The sequence below is a fragment of the Solanum verrucosum genome, unplaced genomic scaffold (assembly GCF_900185275.1).
Source record: "Solanum verrucosum unplaced genomic scaffold, falcon-dt-bn FXZP01000207.1, whole genome shotgun sequence".
In the NCBI taxonomy this organism is placed as follows: domain Eukaryota; kingdom Viridiplantae; phylum Streptophyta; class Magnoliopsida; order Solanales; family Solanaceae; genus Solanum; species Solanum verrucosum.
The window spans coordinates 2,610,960-2,624,506 of record NW_026019996.1 but is presented as its reverse complement, the minus strand read 5'-3'; the positions used below and the strand labels follow the sequence as shown (position 1 = coordinate 2,624,506).

The 13,547-nt window shown below is 35.8% G+C and overlaps 1 pseudogene; it reads left to right on the top strand.

The window, feature by feature from the left end:
• The first annotated feature begins 1,873 nt into the window (after positions 1-1,873).
• On the top strand, positions 1,874-12,507 carry LOC125819321 (uncharacterized; annotated as a pseudogene).
• The last annotated feature ends 1,040 nt before the right edge of the window (positions 12,508-13,547 follow it).

Below are 13,547 nucleotides of genomic sequence, written 5' to 3'. Positions count from 1 at the left end.
GACATAAAATGAAGGAGAGGGAGTAGTTTTCTTCTTTTTAATTTAATCACCTATTTATATAATTATACGTTGCAATATGATCCGAGTTTTATAGTTTAAAATATATGTTTTAGTTAGCCTCAATATATAATTATTAAGATTTGACTTGTTAAAGTAAAGTTTTGTAGGTTGGAAATTGTTTGCACAAACGATAGCCCTAAGATCTGCTAATTCATTTATAACTATCATTGTAAATTTTTGTAACTTTAATTGTATTTGTTGAAAATTATTTTCTAAGTGACTGAATTGTTTTAAAAATTTATAATCCGAAACCGTAGCTTAGCTAAGGATCCCAAAATTAGCTATACGTGCATTTCCCTATGTCAAATGATTGAACTAATTTGATGAATTATTCTTTCAATATAAAGAGCACTACAAATTGAAAATGAAATGAAAAGAAAGAAGGCTTCTTTATATAAAATGCATTAATTTCTTTCAAGTCGTTTTCTTATTACTTTTTTTTTATATATAATATGTCAAAACTATTTTAAAAGTTTAGTTGGTGAATTCAATGAGATATCTTTCATGTTTATATATTTTTAAAAAAATATAATATATAATATCAAAAAAGATCAGTTCATTTTAATTTAGAAACTTCGTAATTAGTCGTAATTCGTAAGTGTCTATTCTGAATTTCGACTCGTTATATAATAATTCAATTTTTTTTAATTAAGAATGAAAAGATAGTTTCAAAATTAAGAAAAAGTAACAAATGTTAATTATTGAGTAGATGTAACAATATTCAGATTAATACTAATAACACTAATTTTAAAATCCTCAAATTTTATTATTTATACAAAAAAAAAAAAAAAAAAATCCTATTTTCTCTATCCCACGCCCCTCCCTCCTCCCCAAAACACCCTTCTGCCACTGGCCATTGCCAATGCCATCCCCTCCCCTTTTGCTCCTGTCACCACCTTCCATCATCACCACTTCCTCCTCTTCTTCCTTCTTCACCATCACCATAACCATATCCTTCTTATCCACCGCTGCAACTACAACAACCATCACCTTCTTTGTTACCATCAATATCTCCTTTGCCGTCATAACTAATCTCTCCTTTATCTCACTTGTTGAAATTGTTGCAGCAAGTATGATATTTGCTACAACAATTTCAGCATTCAATTCTAGGAGTGGACATTCGATTCTTCGAATTTATCAACTTCGTTCGATCTTTCGATTTTAGAAAATAGACAAGTGTGCACTGCACCTATACCAAATCAAACTAATTCAGTTTTTCTACTTTAATTTAGTTTGTTATTTTTAAATCAATTTTTCGATTCGAATGAAAAATAAAATGAGTACAAAAGCAGCGCGACTCAGCCCAGTACGTTCCTTTAAATCTAAAACCCACCTGACTTTTCATATTCCTCAACTTATGACTATCATCACTTCGCATTTTTCATCTACCATGATATACTTCTGTAATGATGTTAATGGAGGAGAACGCCTATCAATTTACAACCCCGACGTTTTTCTACTTCCAGCTTTGGGAGAGGTAACAAATATATCATATCTCTGATGGGTTGTAGGACTATGCCGCAGTTGTAGAAATTGGGAATCTTGTATACTTCTTCAATGTTTCTCTAGCTGTTATTATTTTATTTTTTCTTCTATTTTGGTTTCAATTTGTATCTTTTGAGGAAACTTGCTATTCCCTCATGCGGGTTCATACCATTGGACTGTTTTGAGATTTATTTTGTGTGATTTTCTAGATGAACAGTCAATAGAACAGGAAGCTCAAAGAAAAGTAGGATGGCTCTTAAAATTAATTTTTGCTGGGACTGCTACAGTTATTGCGTATCAAATTTTCCATTCTCATTTCTATGGTTACATGAATCAATTACACCATATTCAATTTCCTGCCTTGTCTCATTTGTCTTTGGCATATTAATGTATGATTTAAATAGGAGACAATCTGACACAGCAGTCTATCTCACTTCTACAAGTCAATAATCCCTTATTTAAGAGAATGGGTGCGTCCAGATTAGCTCGTTTTGCTATAGATGGTAAGCTTGGGTCACGGTACTTAGAAATTGAGAAGTTATGTGTATGTAATTCTTTAATGGGTTCTAGTATATGTTGGCAATTAGGTATACAATATCAGGAATTTGATGTTAGTAGTAATAGGTGTAGATATGTCTTTGATTTAAGAGCAGTAAGGAGCTATCACTTAATATTTTAAGGATGGTGGAAAGATATAGCAGCAAAGAAAAACTATAGTTGGTATCTGAAAGCCAAAATAATAATTCTGTGAGTTATGAATTCAGTGAACCTAGGTTGATCATCCTTTTTTGTTGTTAGGAGCTCATTTGAATTTAACTGATATCGTGAAACTCCTCTGCATCCTCTTTGATATTAATAATCTACACCCTGGACAACTTTGTGGAGCGGAGTAGTCTCTTGCATCTAGATGTTTTCCCCATCCTTCATGATTCATTGACTGTATAACCTTCCTTTGAAACTTAAAGCTAATGGAACTCTCTACTGGTCAATTGTATGAATTAGGAAATTTGTTTCATTGTCCCAATATACGATGAGACTACTATAGTACCTTAGATTTTAGTATCCTAGTCAACTTCTATTTTATTGTTGTTCCTTTTCCTAGTACTATGACGAGGCAGATTTATTTCTTAAATAGCATTTTTCTAGTCTTTAAGTAGCTAAAACATATGATATCTTGTAACCAACAAGCGACTATATAGTTTACAGTTTTTGCTCGAAGTGCAAAGTCTGTAGTCGAAATATATTCAACAGCTATTTGAACAGATCATGAAATTTTATTAGATTCTTATTAGGGAATCTTTTATCCCTGTGCTTTTTTGCTTCCTAGACGAGAAAAGGATGAAAATAGTTGAGATTGGTGGAGCTCAACAGCTTTTGAACATGGTAGAGTCTGCCAGAGATGATCGCACGAGGAAGGAATCCTTGAAGGCTCTTTTTGCTATTTCAAAATCAGGTCAGGACTCAAATTTATCTACAACTTGCGTAATGCTGTACTCATGGATGCTCAAGCCAGTATTTTGTTGGATATGGGAATAAGCTAGCATATGTAAGAATCCTCAAGCCACTATTTTGAAAAGTTTAAGAATAAGTCAGGACTTTGTTGGACGTTTATCCAAACTTCCTATTTACCATAATAATACACGCAAGTCATTGATCTGTCTATTTTCTTCTCTCTTTGCAAATCCAATAAATAGAAATGTGAGCTTTATATCATTATAAAATTGTTACCACTGTTATTTATACCACCAGTTATCTGTTAGCTTGGTGCCCCAAAGTGGATATTTTTAGCTACTTTGATGAAAACATTTGCCTCTTTTCCCAGGGCAGTCATCTGCAAACCCAGGCAATAGCCGACAGATATTGTGGCAAATACATTCTTTATCTTTGAACATAAACTTGGTTCTCCATCTTTATTAAGTGAAGTTGATGACCAGTTATGGTTACAACTCATTGGTCACCAGGTCTTAGTCCATGGAGGAAGTATTTGAGTGATCCTTTTATGTCACCAGATACAATCTATTTTTTTGTCTTTTATTCAGATTAGGTAAAGATTTTATCTGGACTTGAGAAGAATCTTTTTTTTTTCCTTTCGTATACAAAAGACAGACAAAAAGTAGAGAATTTTACCCAAAAATATGATACTCTACAAAAGCACGAAATAATCTATGTTATCTGAACTTTGTACGTGCTCCTAAAATTAAATAAGAACAATATGCTTGCTCTCATCTATACAGAAGTGCTCGGCATACCTGAAAAAGCTCTCCTATTTGTCTCCCTTCAAATGAACCACATTGGCGCTAAAGGAGCTGTACCTCATGCTCTAGTTCATCTTTTATAAATCTAGCTATTCAACATGTACTTCACTGTGGCTGGCATCACCCACTCTATGCTAACTACATCAAGCACCTTCAACCATACTTGACTTACAGTTTAACAATTTCACAGTATGTGGTCTATATTCTGTCCCAATCTCTCGCACATGAAGCACCAGTTGATATAAGTTATCTCCTTCTTCCTCAAATTGTTTGATGAGAATTACCTCTCTCGCTACCAGCCAAATAGAGGAGGATATCTTCTATGGTGCTATAGAGACCCAATTGATAAGCATGAAAACTCAATTTTTCTCTCTGCAAAACAAGCTCCTTTCCTCCTTTTGGGCCAGAACCAGAACTTCCTGTTCCGCTACAATGTTTATGTATAGTAGGGTCATCAAAATTTGGAACTAGCTCATCTTCTGTCTGGTATATTTCTCCCGAACCTTAAATCCCATACCACTCTACCACCTTTTAGTTGTAACAGTTATGCTACTTCTTCCATTTGTGAGCAGGAGATCTGAATATGGTGGAAAGCATAGTCTTCAGGTTCTCATCGCGTGCTCCAAAAAACTTTAAAACTTATTCTTCCCTCTTAACCCACTTTGAATCCACTTTGCCTTCTGTTCCTATACCTAAAGACTGTTAGCGAAGCGTTCATCCAGGGTGGATAGAGGCCATGATACAAGAAATAAATGCTATGGAGGCTAATAACACTTGTGCATTGGTTTAGTTACACGAGGGTAAAGCCATGGTTGGATGTCGTTGGGTCTATACAGTCAAGTAGCTCTTTATGTTAAGATTGACTGAAGGCTCAGCTTGTTACCAAAAGATATACACAGATTTATGACCTTGATTATGGTGAAACATTCTCTCCGGTTACCAAAATTGCGTCTTTTTAACTATTCATCTCCTTAGCAGCAATACATCATTGGACACTTCATCAATTGGATATCAGAAATTTCTTTTTGCATGGAGAGCAATTCGAGGAGGTATATATGGAGCAACCATCAGAATTTGTTAATCAGGAAGAGTCATACATGGCATGTCATCTGAAGCAATCACCTTATGGATTAACACAATCTACAAGAGCATGGTTTGGTAGATTCAGTTTGGTGATTTTACGATTTGGAATGACTCATAGTGCAGCAGATCTTTCTGTTTTTTATCGTCATGATTTTATAGATAAATGTATGATAATCTAGTAGTCTATGTTGATGATATCGTCATAACATGTAATGATCAGGACTGAATTCAGAACTAAAGCAACATATGTCTGATGACTGACATTGTTCAGACGAAGGATTTGGGAAACTTAAAAGTACTTCTTGGGGATTGAAGTTGCACAATCCACCACCGGCATTGCAATTGTTCCAAGAAAGTATGATTTGGATACATTAGAGAAGACGGTCATGACAGATTGTAAACTTGTTGATGATATGGATCAAAATGTCATAACTTGTTCCTGGACAGGGGGAGCTGTTGGAAGATTGTAGCAAATATCGCAGATTGGTTGGCAAGTTGAATTAAGATGTTTAGATGTCAAACAAATGAAACTAATATGTGACAATCAAGCTACTCTTCACATTTCTAACAAATGCTATTTTTCATGAGAGGACATAACATATAGAGGTGACATGCCATTCCATTAGACAAAAGATCGAGTTTGGATGCTTAGCCACCATCTTTGTTAACTTGAATGATCAATTAGAAGATGTTTTCACTAAATCCCTCTGAGGACGTTGAATACATTTCTAACAAGCTTGGAGCTTATGATATGTACACTTCAGCTTGAGGAGGAGTGTTGAAATATTATATGATTTTCAGTAATTAGGATTGATTTGATTAGGATTCTGATCGTGTAGTTATACACTTAACAAAGATTTACATACTGTAATTACTATAAACCCCAACCAAGCTTGAGGGGAATAACCAAGCTTCTCATTTCTTCTATATCCCTTCTCTTTCTCTTAGAATAACAAAAGGTGTTCATGGTCTTCACGTTTACGACAATCCAGCAACATCTGGAAATGGCCTGACTTTTTTTTTAAAAAAAATTAAAATTACCTAGTATAGCTGGGTTGTGTTGTATTTATGAGATACAAAAAGAGGAGGGGGGGCTAAAGCCTTACCTCCATTACAACACCATGGTGTGCTAGTCATCTCAAGAAGAAGATCATAATCTCACATAGGAGGATATAAATCTTCTGGCAGAATCATATACATACGAATCAATTTACAAAAAATTAGCCTTATCAAATTTTGTTCTAATACAAGGCATTTGACACTTGTCCAAAAAGTATGCACCTTTAGCCATTTCAGGAAGTTGCCTAAAAGATGTTAGAATCATCGTTTGGTTTAGCCTAGCAGCCCTTTTCCCTAAAAAGTCCACAACTTGATTGCTTTCTCTAAAACAGTGAGTCACTTGGGCATTCGATTGATCCACTATCTCAATGATATTGTCGATGATTTGCCTAAGTTTGAAGTTGTTTCTGCTCTTGTTGTTCACCATATTTTCAATGATCATGGAGTCTAGCTCCAGAGTGAAATTAGTTAAGCCTTGTTGGCTACACCATTCCCCGCCAAATTCAGCTGCCAATGCTTCTGCCATGTTGTTGCTGGTACATGCCTCAAGAATTGAAAAGGCCATCACCATCTCTCCGTAATCCGTTGCTATTCCTCCAATTCCAGCGCTTCCTATATCCAATATAAAACTTCCATCTGTGTTGACTTTAAAAAGATTTTCATTTTTTATTTTTGTTTATAGATTTCTTCTTATTATTATTATTATATAAATAATATTAAGCAAGCGGCCATTTCGCGACTCCATTTGACTCGAGTCAAATTTTGTATTGGTTCTGATCCTTTCTGCAATATCACTAAAATCAGTCCACAATGTAACAATATTAGGGGGGGGGGGGACAAGTTTAGAAACAATGTTCCTAATACACCATATCCCTTGGAACACCATTGTAGTATTATGCAATTTTCATTGTGTTCCATATCGACATGCACATCTTTGCTTCCACAATTCGTACCATATGAAAATGGATGTGATGTGTAAGATCCATTGGTGGACTTTGTTCTTGGGTTTTATTTCCCACCACTTCCTGAAGACACTTATAACAGGCTCATTGTTGTGAGCAGTGGCGGATCCAGAATTTTTATTAAGGGGTGTCAATGATTGTAGTAAAAAAATTTATAACAAGGCGAGTAGGGCTTGAACCTACAACCTCATGGAATTTTTGCAACCCCTAAACTAGTAGACTAAACCTTCAACTTGTTTTAAAAGGTGTCAATACTTATATATATATCTCTCTCTCTCTCTCTATATATATATAAAACCAAAATTTGACCTCTATATACAATGTAATTTTCCGACGAAGGGGTGTCACACCCCTTGACCAAGGGTGGGTCCCCCCGGTTGTGAGTGATCCCAAGAGGATTAATATATATATATATATATATATATATATATTAAACCAAAATTTGACCTCTATATACAATGTAATTTTCCGACCAAGGGGTGTCGTTGACACCCCTTGACCAAGGGTGGGTCTCCCCCCTGGTTGTGAGTGATCCCAAGAGGATTTCCAATAGCATTCTATAGAAAAAAGGCTGCTTCACTAGCAACAAATACATGTTGTACCGTTTCTGGTTGTGAGACCCTGCAACAAAAACAAGTTAAATTTCTGTTTATTCCAAATCTATGTAAAGTGTCTTGAAAGGGCAGATTTTTTTTTAATAATTCTCCAAGTCAAAAGGAAACTTTGAAAGGGACTTTAGAGTGTCAAATCTTGTTCATGAACTCATGCTTAGGTTTGTGGGTTCTAAAAAGTTCCCAGGCAGTCTTGTTAGTAAAGAAACCATTGTCGGTAGTATTCCACATCGGGTAGTTATTATCATCATTGTTGCCTAAATGGTCTGAGTCTAATCTGAGAAGTGTGATTTGAATCATGTCACATCATCTCCTCCCACGAAGTGAATAACAAGAATCTAATGAAACTTAACTTTGACGCATTGTTGGTCCATGCCTACTGTGCACCTGTTAAAGGAAGATTAATAATTAACTGGTAATTTGTATCTATAAGCACTGAAGATCCTCCATTTCTACCGAGAAGGATTGCACTCCATGCACCCAACCCTCTTCTTTGTTTTATCTTATAGCATTAAAATAACCCCAGTCGTCCACGGTATTTGCCGTTACTAAAATATTTCATCCTCAAATTCCTCAGTCACCATCCCATGCAATCCCCCACCCCCGAAAATCCATTATGTGGTGCTTCCTAACTTTATAGATTTTGCTTTGATGGAGAATTGAGACCCTTCATGCATTCTTTCATTTCCAGCTTTATGTCATCCTATAGTAACATACTTTCATGACATTTTCCTTAGTTGGGATGGTTCTATTGCTCAGTCAGTCCCCCTACAAGGATCTTACTATCGTATCAGTGACCTTTATCTTCATATCTTGAAGGCAGATCGGCCATGCACCCATTCTCTCACTTTTACATGGCCTATATGGGTCATTTGTCTTTCTTGCATACTACAAAATTATTAATTTCCATAAACAATGCTCTTTGCTTTCTTTCTTCACCTCCTCCTTATCCCCCCCTCCCCCCTTGGCCATTAAGTTCGCAGACCCCAATTTCCTCTCCACTCCCATATCCCTTGTTTATCTCCCTGTTATTCTTCTCAACATCCCCAAAAATTGTCCAGCACCCTCTTCTCATTTCCCTCATTAGAGACCTTTATGAACTCCCCAAAGTCGAGATTTTGTTTGTACCCACTCCACTTCTTCTTCTTCCTCTATGAATGGCAAGCTCCCTTTTACTGTTTCCTTCTCCATGATACTCCCTTTACTTTACCCTTACTTTTGGCACAATAATCTTCTTTTTGTTTGCCTGCGGTAAATCCCAACAGCCTAGACACCTACTTCCCCGGCTACAAATCCCCTCGCTCACCCACGCCCACTCCCTTTCTCTGTCCTTGTATAGTAATATGAAATCACAGGAATCCTTGTTACTGTAGTTTCGATGTTCTATCAAGATTGAGAAAAGGAGACCTCGTCAAAATCAGCCTTCCGACAATCTTGCAAATTAAACCCTTGAGGATTCCCCCTTGATTCTGCCAACCCAGCCTCCTCCCTCCGTCCGAGGCCTGCAGGTCAATTTTCGTCCCGTGGATGCATTTTTCTGGGAAGTGTTGTTTTGGTGTTATTTGGACACATCTCTCTACCTGAACATTGTTAGTCTATCAGGGAAACCAAATATCACAAAGAGTTCTTCACATTTATGAGAATTTGAACTTCCTTTCTGCGGTGTTTTACATCAATCATTAATTTCTGAAACACGATATCAATATCCTTTCTTCTACTGCTCACCTTCTTTTGCATTCCTTGAAGCCAAATACAATATATTGTGCATGCATGAGTTCATTCATGAGCCATGCTTCATTACTATTTATTGACCTTTTTGTGTGCAGAAAATCCTAGTCTTTTCTATGTGATTGTCCATCTTCTCAAGAAGAACTTTAATATATACCAAGAAGCTGCATTGAGAAGTGTTGATTAATTGTTTCATCTTGGTAATTATTTAAAGAGAAGTACATGAGTTTTATCGGCTTATCACTCCATTTTTCTCTCTTTTCGGTATAACTTTATACTCACTCTGTTTCAATTGTTTGTCTTACTTTCCTTTCGTCTTTTGTCTCTTTAAAAAAGAAGTGATAGTTTCAAATATATACAATAAAGTGATTAGCTTACAACAAATATAGCCATGTTTTTGTTTACATAAAAAATAGCCAAAAGTCATAGAAAATATACACTGGCTATACACTATAGCTTACCAAAAGTCATAGAAAGTATACATTGATTATATAATATAGCTTACTTAGACATGAGTTATACACTGACTATATATTATGATACATTCAAAAAACTGAATATAGCTTAACTATACATGAAGTATAGTATACACTGATTATACATGAGTTATACACTGACTATACATTATGATACACTCAAAAAGCTGAATATAGCTTAACTATACATGAAGTATACTCTGACTATTCAATCTCGATCAACTCAAAATCATCTCTAAAAGAGTCCCAAATTTTAGATATAAAATCCTCTCGATGTTTTGAGTCTTTTGATATATAATTTGCTCGAAACGATTCATGTTTTTGGTATGTTGAATTTTAAAGAAGAAGAAGACGACGAAGAAGGATGAAGTAGCAATAACAACAGCAGAAGAAGGAGGAGGAGGACGACGACGATGAAAGCAAAAGAAGAAGACGAAGGTCGAAGAAGAAACTGACCATTTTTTGGTAATTAAGTTTACCGAATAGTCTTTTCACGTAATATTTCCAAAAAAGAATGTCTCTTTCTTATTTGACAACTCTTTAATTTCAACATTTCACATGACATGCTTAAGAGTTAAGACCACATTATTAAAAAACATTTTGGTATAGTATTAATATCTTTACTTTAGTGCAAGACCACAAGATTCAAAAGTCTTCTTTACTTTCATAAACTCCGTGTTCAATCAAACTAGGACAAACAAATTGAAATAGAGGGATTGTAACACTGAGTGAAGAATACATCTAGACAACTTCCTTTTTATATCACACCATCAATCTGGTGCTATTTTCGTGAATCTAGACATAGAACTTTAATTGAAAAAAATCATTTAGTTGTCAGAGAATGTTACCCTACTTCACATTGTAAAGAAATGTTTATGAGAGGATGTTAGAATGTATGCGTCCACCAGTGATCACTGGACCAGGTCCACAAACAGAATAATAGTGCGGAAAATAAATAGCTCAAATTAGATCAGGCACAAGGATTTTACGTGAAACCCCCTTGCTCAAGGGAGGTGAAAACCACGACCTGTACGCACAAGATTTCAACCCAAACTCCATTTCACTCAAACGGAGCAAAGTTTCAGATTACAAACTCTTGCCACCAACTTAGATCTTGAAGATAAGAGCTAAACAAGCAACAACTCTGTTGCACCCCGACATCAACTAACTCTAGTTGACACTCCTAGGCAACTCTACCCAAGAGAACATCAAAACAATGATGTAAAGGGGTTTGACTAAAAGAAAGATGATTCGACTAACTAACTCTAGTTAATACGACTCAAACTAAAAACTTAGACAAGCAACCGATTTACTATCCTTTATAACTTATGAGTAGATTTACAATATAAGAACATAAGACACAAAGCTCAAAATACAACAAAGACGCTTTAGCACTCCATCAGGTCGCTTGTTGACTATGAGCAGTGTTCTTCCTTGAAGATGGTTTTTTCTTTGTAAGCTTATGAATTTTCAGAATTCAAAACTTTGTTTGCCAAATCTTAAGTTGTGTCTTTGGAGAAGAGACTATATTCAAATGGACACAAACCCTTCGGACAAGGCCATTGGCTGAGAGCCTGCTATTCTGAAAAGTTGTGCACCAACCATGACAGTTGTGACAGTTTTTAGACAGCTGTCTTTTGTCTTTTCGTGTGCGTAGTCTTTCCTCAACCAGGTCCTCTTGTTAGATCCGGAAGTTTGTTAAATCATCAAAACTTCAAATCAACTTAAAATAACAGAGGAGTCTGCTTACTGGTTGAACCTCTTGGTAGTTCTTCTACCTATTGGCACCCCAGAATTTTGTGATTGAGCAATCTCTGGGCATTTCCACAACAATGCATGCTTCTGTGCTATAGACTAATTGTATGCTCGACGTTTCCTTGGAAAAATTCGCCCTAAATGCCTTTTAATTATACCGCCAAACTGTTAAGCACAAAGTTAATATACAAAAAGAAGTAGCTGGACTAGAAGTCTTCTATAATTTTGTGGACTTGGTTTTATCAGTGAAGCTGTTTGGATTAGACAAATTTGGATTTACTTTTGTCAGAGAAACCTCAGATACTACTAGGATTAGTTACATAGTGTCTGTTACTACCCTGTATTTGTTATGATGCATAGTAATTAACATTTCACGTCTTCTGAGAAAAAAAGTCACTTTAATTGCATGGTTTGCTAGTAGAAGCCCGGCCAACCTTGGCGCTAGTACTTGAGAAATCAACCCAGGCCCCAGGCTAAAGAATTTTCAGCTTAAACAAGAAATTCTCTGGTACTTGTTGGTTGTTACATGTGTATTTAAGGCAAATGCAAGCTGTACAACTTGAGTCAGTTTTGTGTAGTGTTTAACTTTAGATGTATGAAGACTTCTTATTTTATTGTGTGGCCCTTGCTTCCTTATCTTTTTTTGCCTGATGAAACTAATCGGAGATTAAGATCAATTGCCTGATGATACTATATATATGTTGCTAGGCCTGATGTTTGATTAGCTTCAAATTGACACCTTTCCATTAGTGTCAGATGTTACTGAACCTTGCTGAGGCACTTGTTATCTGTGATTGTATGTGGGCTTCAATGGATGTAGTGTCTAGTGCTCATTCTTATACTGCAGATGAGGCTGCTGAGGTATTACATCAAGCTGGGGCTATATCAATCCTCAATTCCACTCTCGAGTCTGCTGAGGATGCTGAAGTTGGGAAATAAATACAAGTCAAATTTGCTGATTAGATTTCAAAATTTATCATATGCTGTAAGGTCTTGAGATAACTATTATCAGGTCTGAGATTCTTGTCACTTTCTTAGAGAAATTGTCCATAACGTCTTTACATAGATGTTTTCTTAGATTGCTGACCTTATAGAAATCTTCTTCTAAGAAAGTTGACAGAATTCTTACATGGTTGTTACATGTAATTTATGTTACATTTCCACTAGAAAGCAATAGTTATGCTAAGTGAAAGGTCTCTTGTTTAATGGGATCTTAAACATTGCCAGCGAGTGAGTTAATCTATATTGTTGTAAATTCATTAAGGGGCATCAGAATGGAAAAACAATCTGGATGCCCCATGCAAAGTTGCCATTGGCACACAAGATCCTGTTGTTTTTCCTATTAATCTTGAAGTTAAGGTCATTTGGATTTCTTACTTCATAAAAGGATTGGTAAATTTTGATTTGTATTTAAGTTTTAATCCAGCCCTTGACCTGAATTTAGGGCAACCATCTGTCACAATCAATCTATTTAAGAAGATGCACTTGGCAAGACCACATTTCTCCTTTCTCTTTAATGCCATTGTGCACTAGATAGTTTTAGCAAAATATGTGTGATCTTGAACTAAGCTAGATTTAAATGGCAAGAATTGCATATGACTAGACATGAAACAAATGGGGGGCCATTAGATTTGCATTTATACGTCTGGACAAGTATCAACAGGACCTATGTGTTTTGGATTCTTTGTTCGATCCATGGTCCAGCAATGCAAATGAGTATTGTCTATAACCATCTTATCTGGTGCTTGATCAATTTGTTCCTTGAGAAAATATGGCAAGATGTCGTAGGAAGTGGGGAACATACATATTCCTAATGTCTTGTGAAATAGTGACTTATATTCATTTCTATTTGCAGGATCTTATAATGACCCAAATATTCCTTCAAGTGGTGATCAATGTTGTGTGAAACAAAAAACCTTATAAGTGTAAGAAAAACCACATACACATTTGTCCACAGGAGGAAGCAATGGTCCTTACACTACAGCCTGTGCTATCCAAGATTGGGTAGGAGAGACTCCCATGGTTCCTGTGAAGCCTTACAATACTATCTCAGATAAGTATTCTGTTACAAGT